At 45.0% G+C, this 11,780-nt stretch overlaps 1 protein-coding gene across 4 annotated transcripts in view; it reads right to left on the bottom strand.

The window, feature by feature from the left end:
- G3bp2 (G3BP stress granule assembly factor 2) overlaps positions 1–11,780 on the bottom strand; it is an 81,050-nt gene that overhangs the window by 24,298 nt on the left and 44,972 nt on the right. For 2 of the 4 annotated variants that reach the window (XM_005359495.3, XM_005359493.3), the window contains exon 1: positions 5,256–5,469. The exons of 1 other annotated variant lie outside the window; for it this stretch is intronic. The gene's annotated coding sequence lies outside the window, so the exon portion shown is untranslated. Of the gene's footprint in view, positions 1–5,060; positions 5,223–5,255; positions 5,470–11,780 lie in introns of those variants that run through there. One more of the 4 variants, XM_005359494.3, reaches the window with a different exon arrangement.

Here is an 11,780-nt window from a genome sequence, read left to right on the forward strand (position 1 = left end):
AAAAAAAAAAAAAAAAAAAAAAAAAAAAAAAAAAAAAAAAAAAGGCAATGTATATGATGAGCTAAAGAATGAAATTAATTTTAAAAATTCACTACAAATGGTAAAAATTATTATTAGAGCAGATTACAGCAGAAAAGGTTACCCAAAATAGTTAATTCTCATTAATTTCAGTGCTATCTTAAATGGTCTCTCTCCATATTCTTACTAAGGACACAGTGCTCCATTACTAGTAATAAAATGGCTAACTTCAGAAAAAAAAATCAAAATTTAAACACAAATACCTAACCACAACTACTAATGCAACTCTTTGAACATTCCAAATTTCAGAACATTCCAGCTTTCAGAACAGAGATATTTAAACCATGTGTTAAGCAAGCACTCTATCAACTGAGCTGTATCTTCAGTACCCCCAATCTTTAAAGCATTAAAAAACGCACACCACTCACTGCACTTCGTTCCATGAAATTTCATGCCATTCTTTGGTAGTTATTTCAATGCTTGGAGAGAACAAATATTTCTGAAGAAATCATACTTTTTATTAAAAATATCAAGAAAACACCTAGATAAGGAGGAGGAAATGCAGATAAACTGCTAACCTTGGAAGGTTATACTTACCATATTTTATTTATGGAAAGAATGTCTCCAACTGGCTGTAGCCTGTTTACCAGAAACTGCTATCAAAGGCTGTCCATGCTTAGCCCTAGCTTATCTCCAGGACAGGATGCTTACTCCCACGCCCTCTGCAGGGCTCACACTTAGGCCAAGGCCCATTCTCACTGACCCACAGACTAGATCCCACTTTAACTTCCCAACACCATAACTTCCCAAAGTTCCTGAAGGTCTTCATCTAAAAGGTTTTACTGACTACAACAATACCAGCCACACATTTTCAGAACAAGAAATTCAGATTTGTTGTGGCAGACCTTGGGTCTAAGTACCACAGTGACAGAAATAGGAGGCTATGGGTAAAGCAAAGGGGGCAAGTGCTGGAGTGCAGAAAGACACCAAGAATGGCCAACCCTTAAGAATGGCTATGCTGGGTAGTGGTGATGTATGCAGAAATGGTTATGCTACTCCCCTCTGAGACAAGGTTTCTCTCTAAGTAGCCCTGGCTGTTCAGGAATTCACTCTATAGAAGAGATTGGCCTCCAACTCCCCTCTTCTAGCCTTGCCTCCTGAGTGACTTCACCTGGCCCAAAGCAAATTTCCTGAGTGTCACACTGACACAAAATTCTTGTTCTTGGAACAAAGACAGGCCCTTTATCTCTTTGCCTTCTGAGTGTTCAGTTTCATTTTTCTGTAAATGAAGTTAATATAACGTTCCCTATTCAAGAGGTAAAGGAAACGGGACTCAGGAAACATTAAAAAATAATGAGAGGTGAGCATGGTTGAAGACGCCTTTAATCCCAGCACTCAGGAGACCTAGAGACAGGTAAAAGACAGGTGGACCTCTGCGAATTCAAGGCCAGCCTGACCTACAAAGCAAATTCCAGCACAGCCAGGGCTACTCACAGAAACCCTGTCTGGTGTGGTAGGAGAGGAAGGGGCCGGACTGTCTTTAAAACACAGGAGACAGAAGACAGATCTCTTGAGTTGAAGGCCAGTCTGGTCTATAGTTCTAAGTCAGCCAGCCAGGGCTACAAAGACACTGCCTCAAAATACAGGGTGAAGGGAGCATGATGTGAATACACCACTTTCGTGGGACGGCATGGCCATTCTTAGCATCTTTCTGTACTTCAGCACTTGTCACCTTATCTTGAGGGTTGAGGACAGAAGTTGTTTTATCCAGAACATTCTATTTCTGTCACTGAGGTACTTGGATCCAAGGTCTGCCACAACAAATGATCTCTCTTAATTCAAGATCAGCCTGGCCTACACACAGCGAGACCCTGACTCAAACAAAACAAACAAACAAAAAAGCCACTCGACTTTTAGGGGGCTCCGTGTTCTTTCTTCCCACCACCTACATTTAGGAGGTCATAATCGGCCTTAATTCCAGCTCCAGGAGGATCTAACACCTTCTATACACACATGCAAGTACATAATTAGAAGGAACAAAAAATAAGTCCTTAAAAACTTTACAGTTCAGCCGGGCGGTGGAGGCGCACGCCTTTAATCCCAGCACTGGGGAGGCAGAGGCAGGAAGATCTCTGAGTTCGATGCCAGCCTGGTCCACAAGAGCTAATTCCAGGACAGGCTTCAAAGCTACAGAGGAACCCTGTCTAGAAAAACCACAAACTTTACAGTTCAATTTTCACGCCAAGCACGGTAGCATATACCTCTACTTCCCAGCACCAAGGAGGCAAAGGTAGGACGTTACCAGAAACTCCAGACCAGCCTAGGACACAAAGTAAATGTCAAGCTAGTTTGGGCTAAACAAGGATCCTGCCCCAAGAAACCAAATAAATACAGTAATAAAATGCAAATCCAACTTCCAGTGTATTTTAAACTGGGGGGGATTGACAGCAACACAATATAGTAAGAGATCTTCCCAGCATTAGTACCACAACAAGACAGGATAAAATACTCAGAAGTTAGATGATTACAATAAACCAATGCACAAAACAACATTCTTTTGCTGAGGGTTTGGAAAGAAACATTGCTTTGCTTTACTGATTATTATGCACACATCTACCAGTGAAGGGCAACCATTAAAGACTTTTTTTGCTAGTTTTTTTTTTTTTTTGAGTTTTTAAAACAGGGTTTCTCTGTGTTCCTGACTGTCCTGGAACTACTCCTGTAGACCAGGTGGCCTCGAACTCTTAAGAGAGCTGCCTGCCTCTGCCTCCCTCCCAAGAGCCGGATTTAAGTTGAGTGCCACCACCACCCTGCACAGGTCAGCTAAACTCCACCACTTTCCATTCGGAGTAATCCAATCTGGGCTTCAGTGTAAACGCTAAAAAGTGTCACTCCATCATCTTCTTCATATCCATTCAACATAAAACATAGGAAAACAATTTAGGAAACTAAGAAAATAACTTCTAATAATAGGTAATAATTCTGCAACATAAATTGCTGCCAAGAATCTAAAAGATATTATGATTATCTGTAAATTTCCAGTTGTTGATATTGAATTTTGTTATTTAATCTCTAAGGCAAATACAGCTAACAAACATTCCCTGCTAAAACAATGCCAACCACTTCTTCAAAGCTAGAACTCGCCTAACAGTCCAGTTTACTCGGTCACTAAGTTACATTCAGTCTAGCTATTAATTTTGTGGGAGGTTCACAGGCCAAACGCTCATCAAGAAACTGTAGCACGCCCCCTGAACTGCAGTGAATGGTGGCAGGGCCTGGGTACTTCTGATGCCCCAGGTATGCTGGTGTCTTGAACCTGAAGAGCAAGATCTTACCAAGGTTCACTTAACTATCCAATGACGTCATCATCCGCTCCTCCGATAGTCAGCCACCCATCCCACTAGTGTCTAGTTCACTCCACTTCTGAGGTTTGCTTTCACCATCACCAGTATTTCAATTCTACTTTTTTGTGTTTTATTTTCCAAGACAGGGTTTCCTTGTATAGCCCTCCCTGGCTGTCCCGGAACTCACTCAGTGGACCAGGCTGACCTTAAACTCGAGATCTTCCTGCCTCTGGACCGTAATTAAAATCATACTCCCAAGCCCAGCACTATTTCAGTTCTGAATGTTCAATAACCTCTGCCACCAAGAAACATACTTGAAGCCCTTCTCATAATTGATTTTTCATAATGAAATAATTTGTACACAACCGAGATGAGAAGGAAAGAAACACATGACCTAAAGCTTAATAAGAAGGGACAACAATATTCAGTCCTAAGATCCAAACTGAGCAAACCTTGGGTGGGGGAGCGAATAATGACGACAGAATCTCACTATGTAGCCTGGATGGTTTGTAAGTATGTAGGCCAGGTTGGCCTCGAACTCACAAGATCTACCTTCCTCTCTCTGTCCCCCGAGTGCTGGGACACCGGGCCTGAAAACCTAAAGACCAGAAGGGGACCACTGGATTTGACAAAGGCAAGTGTTTACCTAGAAACTTTGATTCACATGCCTAGGGCTACATTAACAGCCAAATATGGACAAGAAATTACTATCATCTATTCCAGTGCGACCTTTTCACTGCAGTTAATGGTTCCCCGAACTGGATACATGCAACGAACGAGGTCTGGTGTCTAGAATCTAAAAACCAGACACCTTAACTCAAGTTAATAAATAGCACAACAATCATACCCGGAGGGAGAAGGGCAATTTTCCTTGATTCAGCTTTGGTGCACGTGTTTTGTTTTTAAAGAGGCAAAAGGCACCTCCTCAAACACTCGATTAAAAATCAGTTATATCTTGGGAGCAAAAATTATGAACACGACCCTATAATCCCAAAGCAGTATAGGGACACCTGAAGAAATCGGCTCTTAAGAGACGCAGGAAAACCTCGATCAAATTCCACTAACAAAACCCACACCATCTAGGGAAACTTACATTCTTCTCCCCTCACCCTCTAAGAAAAAAAAAAAAAATTGTGTGTGGAGGGGAAGAAACCCATTCCCAAAATACTCAAACGTCTTTTTTTCTTTCCTGGGCTACTGGAGATCGCCTGCAGAAAAAAGGACGGAGAGTCTTCGCTCGTTACAGCCCTCGTATCAGAACATGTTCGGGATAATGGGGGGGGGGGGGGGGGGGGGGGGGGGAGTTCGAGCACCCGACAAGCGGAGCGGCGGCCACCTTCAACCCCGGATTCAGTTTCCGGGCACAGAAATGGTGCCCGGAGGCCGCTACTTTCGCATCTGCGTCGCTTCTGCCTCCGCCGACACGGCCTCCCTCCCCTCCCCCACGGGCGGGGCGACGATCGGGAACCAGGGCCGCAAACCAGCGGGGAGCCAGGCGGGTGGGCTTCCCACCCTGAAACCGCGTCTGCAGAAACCCACCGCTCGCTTCGCGGCTTGGCGCCCGTCGGCGCGCTCCTGGAGCTGCGGCGGACAGGGTCCCGCCGAGCAGCCTCATCCCGGCAAGCCCCAGCCCCACCTGTGCCCTCCTCTGCACCACGCGCGCGGGTCATTTTCCTCCCCACGCAGCCTCACGCTCACCTTGCAGAAAAGGCTCGGCTCGGCACACACGCACGCACTCTGGCTGGCGTAGGCAGCCGGCGAGAACAATGTTTCTGCCGCGGCACCCCAGACAGCGAGCGCACACACCGGACGGTTGCTGAGAGCCGCGGAGCGGAGCGAAATGTCCCCTGCCGACCACCACACCGACCGCCCCTTCTCGGCCCCCGTACACACCTCCAACCAACAGCGGCGGCGGGCACGTCGCGCGGAGGTCAGGAGTGTCGCGGGATCGGCCACAGCAGATTCTCCTTCCTCGACTAAGCCCGAGGCTTGGGAATCCGGAGACCTGCGAGCTCGGGCCCCTCGAAGCCGCCTCTTCCCCAGAGCCTACAGCTGCAACGAGCCACAAGAACACGGACGTCCCGCCCCCTTTGCCGCCGCCCCCTCTTATTGTTTTACCCCTGCCGAAAGGGCTAGGGAACCCCCCAGAACAACGCCAGCCAATCAGACATCACCATGGAGAGCAGGACCCAACCCTCTCGCGTCCCTCTGCGGAGCACGCGCAGTACGGCGTCGCGCTCGCGCACTCGGGCGTCCGGAAAGCCAGGAAACCGGAACCGGCCTAGAACCCGGGCGAGAGCCCGCTGATGTGACGTCACAAGGAAGCTGCCTTTCTCTTGCTGTGATGCTGAGCCTCCGGTCCTCTCAGGTGGCGCGAACAAAAAAAAGCTGGCTCCCCGCTGAGCAGTGTCTTTACTAAAGGATGGTCCTGGCGCTTTTATTCTTGCTAAGATGTCCCTAAACTAGAGGCCTGCAGGTTGTTGCCTTAGCGGAGCATTAAAATGCAGTGTTCAACTCTGCACAGGGAGCGCACCTATTCTGCTTATTGACCTGTTTTAGGAAATGGAGGTTTTAAGCCTTTCAAGTCAATATCATCCAGCTAGTTTAAAAGGGTTGCTGAGTCGTGCGTGGAGTATGAGAAAACAAAAAAACCTTGGGCTGTATACACAGACTTGGGTCTCTTGTATGGCCTTGACCATCCTTAAATGGAACCAAGCATTTCCAAAGAAGGCTCAAAGGCTTGAAATTTCAAAACAAAACAAAAATGTCGTTTACAGATCTGGGACCCAGTTATGGATACTACATTGCCTCATGGATCTTGATTCATGGGGGAAAATCATTTCTTGACAAGATTTTGTTCCTTTGCCACGTATAGATTCGGCAACGTTTTCAATATTAAGATAGCGGAGGAAATTGGGAATGCTCAGAAGGGCAACCCGAGGAGAATAGAAACATCTGAACCAAGCATGATGCAGGCAGAAATACATCATCAGTTTTTCCTCACACTCCTATAATGGTGATTTTAATGTATTTCCTAAAAGTAAAAAAGGTTCACAAAAGGCAACACCGATATTTGAGCCTCCAAAATCTACACTGGTATTACTTTGGATGACTTAATAATTTGTATATGCAAAGTATATAGGCAGACCATCACTTATTAAATGAAACTGAGGTGGTTTCCCTTATTGCATTACATATGCAGATTACCTTAAAAGTGTACTACTTATAGATCAGGCCGTCCTCTGAGTATTTTATGAAATCACTTATGTCTTACAGAAACCCAAAGTTCACCTATTTGAATGCATACTTTACAAACACAGAAAGTAAGGCTTAAGAGGTCTGTTTACCCAAGGACACACACCTATTACTCAGCCAGGCATGGAGGGACACACTTGTAATCCCAGCACCTGGGAAGCAGAGGCAGGGAGGTAACCACAAGTTCTAGACCTACAAATTTGGCTTACAAAGCAAATTCCAGGCCAGCTAGGGCTACATAAGGAGACTGTCTCAATCATAAGTGAACAATTACTCATTTCAACAGGAGCAGTCTGCGGCTACAGCCTATGCCCTTAATTGTAAACTACAGAATGTTGCTATTATTAACTGCTAAAATTTCAACTGTTTCCAGCCACATACAGTGCTTTTTGTTTGTTTGTTCTGTTTTTGATGTCTAAAGACAAGGTTTCTCTGTGTAACCCTGGCTGTCCTGGAACTCACTCTCTAAACCAAGTTGGCCACAAACTCAGAAATAGGCCTACCTCTGCCTCTCAGGTACTGGGATAAAAGTGTGTGATACCGTGCTTGGCTCCATGCGGTGTTTTTATAAGTACTCTTTGTCCTGTAACCTAGAATAAAGATGGAAGTTTCTTGTTTGTTTGTTTGTTTTTGCAGCTTTGGAGCCTGTCCTGGAACTAGCTTTTGTAGGCCAGGCTGGTCTCAAACTCAGAGAGATCAGCCTGCCTCTGCCTCCCAAGAGCTGGGATTAAAGGTATGCACCACCAACACCTGGAAGATGGAAGTTTCTTGAGAGTGGGTCTCAGGCCTTCATGTTCATGCAAATGAGATCTGGGCTTGTTATAATACTTCCCAGTGTTTCTGACTCTGCAGGTGTGTGGAGAGGCCTGAGAATTTGCATTTCTCACAAGTGCCCAGGGGATTCTGTTACTGCCACTCTAGGAACCAGTTTACCACTACTACGGCAGAGGATGGCAAACTTCAAGAAAAAATCAACTACTATCTTCCTCTCCCCTCCTTTTATAATCTTTCAAAGCAGAAAAAAAAAAATTCTCAGCTTAATTCTAGGCCTATACAAAAGCAAGCCTCAGGCAATCCCTGCCATTAAGACACAGCAGTAATTTGCTACCAGTTTAAAAAAAAAAAAAGACCCAGCTATCTCCAATTTTAGTAAATTACTCTAACCAATTCCCACAAGTAGCTAGCATTTTTTATTTCTTAAATGTCTCTCTAGTCTGCTCTGTGAATACCTCTGCATTCCAGTAGTCTTTGCCCCGGGTTGGAGACAGTAACAGACTTGCTAATCTCCCTGCCTTTCAAAATCACCATGAAGCAACCACTGTCCCCATGGACCAAGAGGGAGGTCAGACTGAAGGATACCCAGTGGAGAGGCTCAGGCCAAAAACCTGTCACCTTTGATTCTACGCTTTTATCAAAGCACACACCCAATGTTGGTGAACTTCCGCTCCCTCTACCTTCATCTACTCCAGATTAAACGCATCACTGATTCTGTTACGATGATGGTTCAAGCCCACTGCAAACCCTTCCTACTTGGTTGTGACACAGCCACTTAATTCTTCATCCCTCTCACGAAAGCCAGGCCTTTTTTTCCCTTTGTTTTGTTTGTTTTTCAAGACAGGGTTTCTCTGTGTAGCCCTGGCTGTCCTGGAACTCACTCCGTAGACCAGGCTGGTCTTAAACTTAGAGATCTGCCTGCCTCTACTTCCCCAGTGCTGGGATTAACAGCATGTGCCACCACTGCCAGGATAAAAGCCAAATCTTTCACAGCTATAAATCAGGTGGCATTCCCCAAACCTCCTAAGGCAATACTGAACTTAATTCCTTACCAAGGCCTACGAGGATTACCTAATACTATCCTGAACCTGCTAATTCTACCTTTCTTCCTGCCATGTTCCTCATGCCATCTCAGCTCTATTGACATTCCTAACTTCCCATCACAAGGTCTCTGATGTGAACCTTTGTCAAAGGTCTGAAAAAAAAAATCCATAAATTGTATCTGGTGATTCCCACCATTAGCCAAAATTACTATGCCTTTCTTTCCTTTGTAATTAGTAATCATCTGCTTTGGAGTTACACTTTGAGACTGTGGCAGTTTGAATGAGAAATGTCCCTCTCTCATATGGTCACACATTTGAACACTTAGTTGCCGGTCGATGGGGCAGTTTGAAGAGGTTCTGAAGATGTGCGGTCTAGGAAACAGGCAGTGGTTTTGAGAGTTTATAGCCTTGCCCCAATTCTAGTGTCCTGAGTCTGCTTCTGAAGATGTGATCTCTCAGCTTACCGGCCCTGCCTCCGTGCCTGCGGCCATGCCTTCCTATCAATGATGGACAGAATAAACTCCTTCTATAGCTTGCATGTGGTCATGGTGTTAGCAGAGCAACAGAAAAGTAAGGAATATGCACAGACTCCTTATACCTGCGTCTACCACTGTGCCTTCTTTGGGGCACCCAGTTTGTTTCTTTAAAGGGGAAAAGAGTGGAAGGGTCTGAGCAAAGACTGATAAGGAAAGGAGGAAGTTGAGAACTCTATAGTTACAGCTGGTATGGTGGCACATGACTGTAATCCCAGCACTTGGGATGAGGGGGGAACACCATAAGTTGGAGACCAGCCTGGGTAACACAGAGAGCATGTATTGAAGAAAAAGGAAAATCAAACCACAGGGCTGGCTCAGTGGTTAAGAGCAGCGGCTTCTCTTCCCGAGGCCCTGGGTTTGACTTACAGCATACAAACGGTGACTCGGAACTGTCTGTAATTACAGTTCCCGAGGATCCGACACCGTCTTCTGGCCTCCACAGTAGTGCATATGTGTGGTGCACTGACACACATGCAGGCAAAGCACTATCAGAAATAAAATAAAAATCAAAAGCACTGAAGCAATAACCTCCCAAACAAACACGCAGATAACTAAAACATGCCAACTAAGTGCATACTGGAGAGACGTCTAAGGAAGGATGCTCCAGAAGTTTTATCCAGGTAACACAGATAACATTGACAAGGTGAGAACAAAACTTCGGTGAATGTTCTTAAGAATGTTTTCTTAGGGGCTGGAGAAATGGCTTAGCGGTTAAGAGCACTGACTGCTCTTCCAGAGGACCGGGGTTCAATTCCCAGCACCCACATGGCAGCTCACAGCTGTCTGAAAATCCAGTTCCAGGGTATCTGACACCTTCACACCAATGCACATAAAGATAAATAAATCATAAAAAAAAGAATGTTTTCTTAAACCACAGAGACAAAATAAAATAGAACATCTACGCTACTTCACTCAAAAATTTCCTGCTCTAATGCCAGTGTGCAGGCAGACTTGGACAATCATGGCCATCCCCTTCCCTGCTCCACTTCCTGCTCACAGCACTTCCCACTTCCCAGCACAGGCTATCAGTAGGCTCTTCCGGTTGTGGGCCTCTCCAGTGAACTCTGTAAAAGCCCTGGTTTTACCTACTCTGTGCAATGCCCATGTCTGCTACAAAACAGAAATTACAAGTAATTAATGGGGCTAGGGACCGCGCTCAGGAGCACCTTGCTCTATGTAAAGCTTTGCTTTGAATTTGACCCCACCCTCCATTACATTATATTACATGCACACATAGTGTATCAATGAATTAAAAAATGTTGGTACTATTTGGCAGATAGAAATGAGCTATATCTAAGTACATACATATAATAAATATATTTTCAAATACTATATATATGAAAGAGAAGGAGTAACAGGATCACATTTACTTCCCTTAACCATATAAATTGACCATTGTTTTCTATTAGTACATAAATAAACTTAATTTTTTCCCCAATGGCTAGGCAGGTTAGTTTAGGTAATCAAATAAATTAGAAAATTAGGATATAACCAAATTAAGGGCAAGCTATATATTTGCACATTTTTACCACAAATGAAAATCATTGGATTAATAAAACTTAATGAGAAACCAACATGTAATTGATAAGAAACATAACAACATAATCATCTATATAAAAGGATGTCCGACAGGGGGGAAGAAAGTACATAGTATTAGTAAAACCTAAGGGGGGAAGCTTCACTTAGAAGTTAAGATGAATTCATCCCTTCAAAAATAAAAGCTCTGTGAGGGGTGTGCGTGCATGCGTGCGTGTGTGCATGCGTGCGTGTGTGTGTGTGTGTAGGACACACACATATCTAAACCTCTAAATTTAAATATTTAAGAATATTCTGTGGCCAGGTAGTGATAGCTCACGCCTTTAATCCCAGCAGTCAAGGAGGCAGAGGCAGACAGATCTGTGTGAGTTCAAGGACAGCCTGGTCTACAAACCTAGTTCCAGGACAGTCAGAGATATACAAAGAAAATAAAAAATGGCCAATGGAAGAAAAGATACCGAGACAGCACCATGTCCTTTCTACCTCCAGGTCAGCTTAGAGAGGAACACAGCCAAGCATCCTTTGTTCAGGGTCAGCATCAGCCCCATCTCCCACCTATGTGTTTCCAGGGTAACTGCTTCCTTATTGTCTGGTAGCTGAGCAGGACTGCGGATCCATGGCTGCAGAACACTTATCTCAGCAGAAGCATGGAGAAGCTTTGGGGTTAAGGCATGAACCTCCCTCTGAATCAAGATGTGCCCTATCGTTCTCATCAGACCATAATCTTGGCTTTCTAAACATTTAGTCTACATCCTCTGGCCTCCAGACAGCCACTCAGAACTCTGCCTTATGGACTCGCCTTATCTCTGTTTGTATACGGCCTGGCACCTGCTCAGAACTGGCAGGAGCTCCCACTGCTCGCCTCTGTGCAGTAAGGCTTTAGTGACTCAGTGCGGCCTCATCCTAACTCCAGAAACATGACCCCAAGTTACCCATGCTCGTGGTGGTGACCGGAAAAGGGAAACAGAACTGAGAGAAACAGATTGCTTACTACTCGAAGTAAAACACGTTGACATGCTGGTAGCGTTAGAATCAAAGATTTGCAGGGTTTCTTTGTGTAGCCCTGGCTGTCTTGGAACTCACTCTATAAACCAGGCTGGCCTCGAACTCACAGAGATCCACCTGCCTCTGCCTCCTGAGTATTGGGATTAAAGGCATGCGCTGCCACCACCCAGCTTTGTTTTTCCTTCTAACTAAAAAAAAAAAATATAGAATCCAAGCCAGGCAATGGTGGTGCATGCCTTTAATCCCAGCACTCGGGAGGCAGAGGCAGG

The sequence above is a fragment of the Microtus ochrogaster genome, linkage group LG1 (assembly GCF_000317375.1).
Source record: "Microtus ochrogaster isolate Prairie Vole_2 linkage group LG1, MicOch1.0, whole genome shotgun sequence".
Taxonomy (NCBI): Eukaryota; Metazoa; Chordata; class Mammalia; order Rodentia; family Cricetidae; genus Microtus; species Microtus ochrogaster.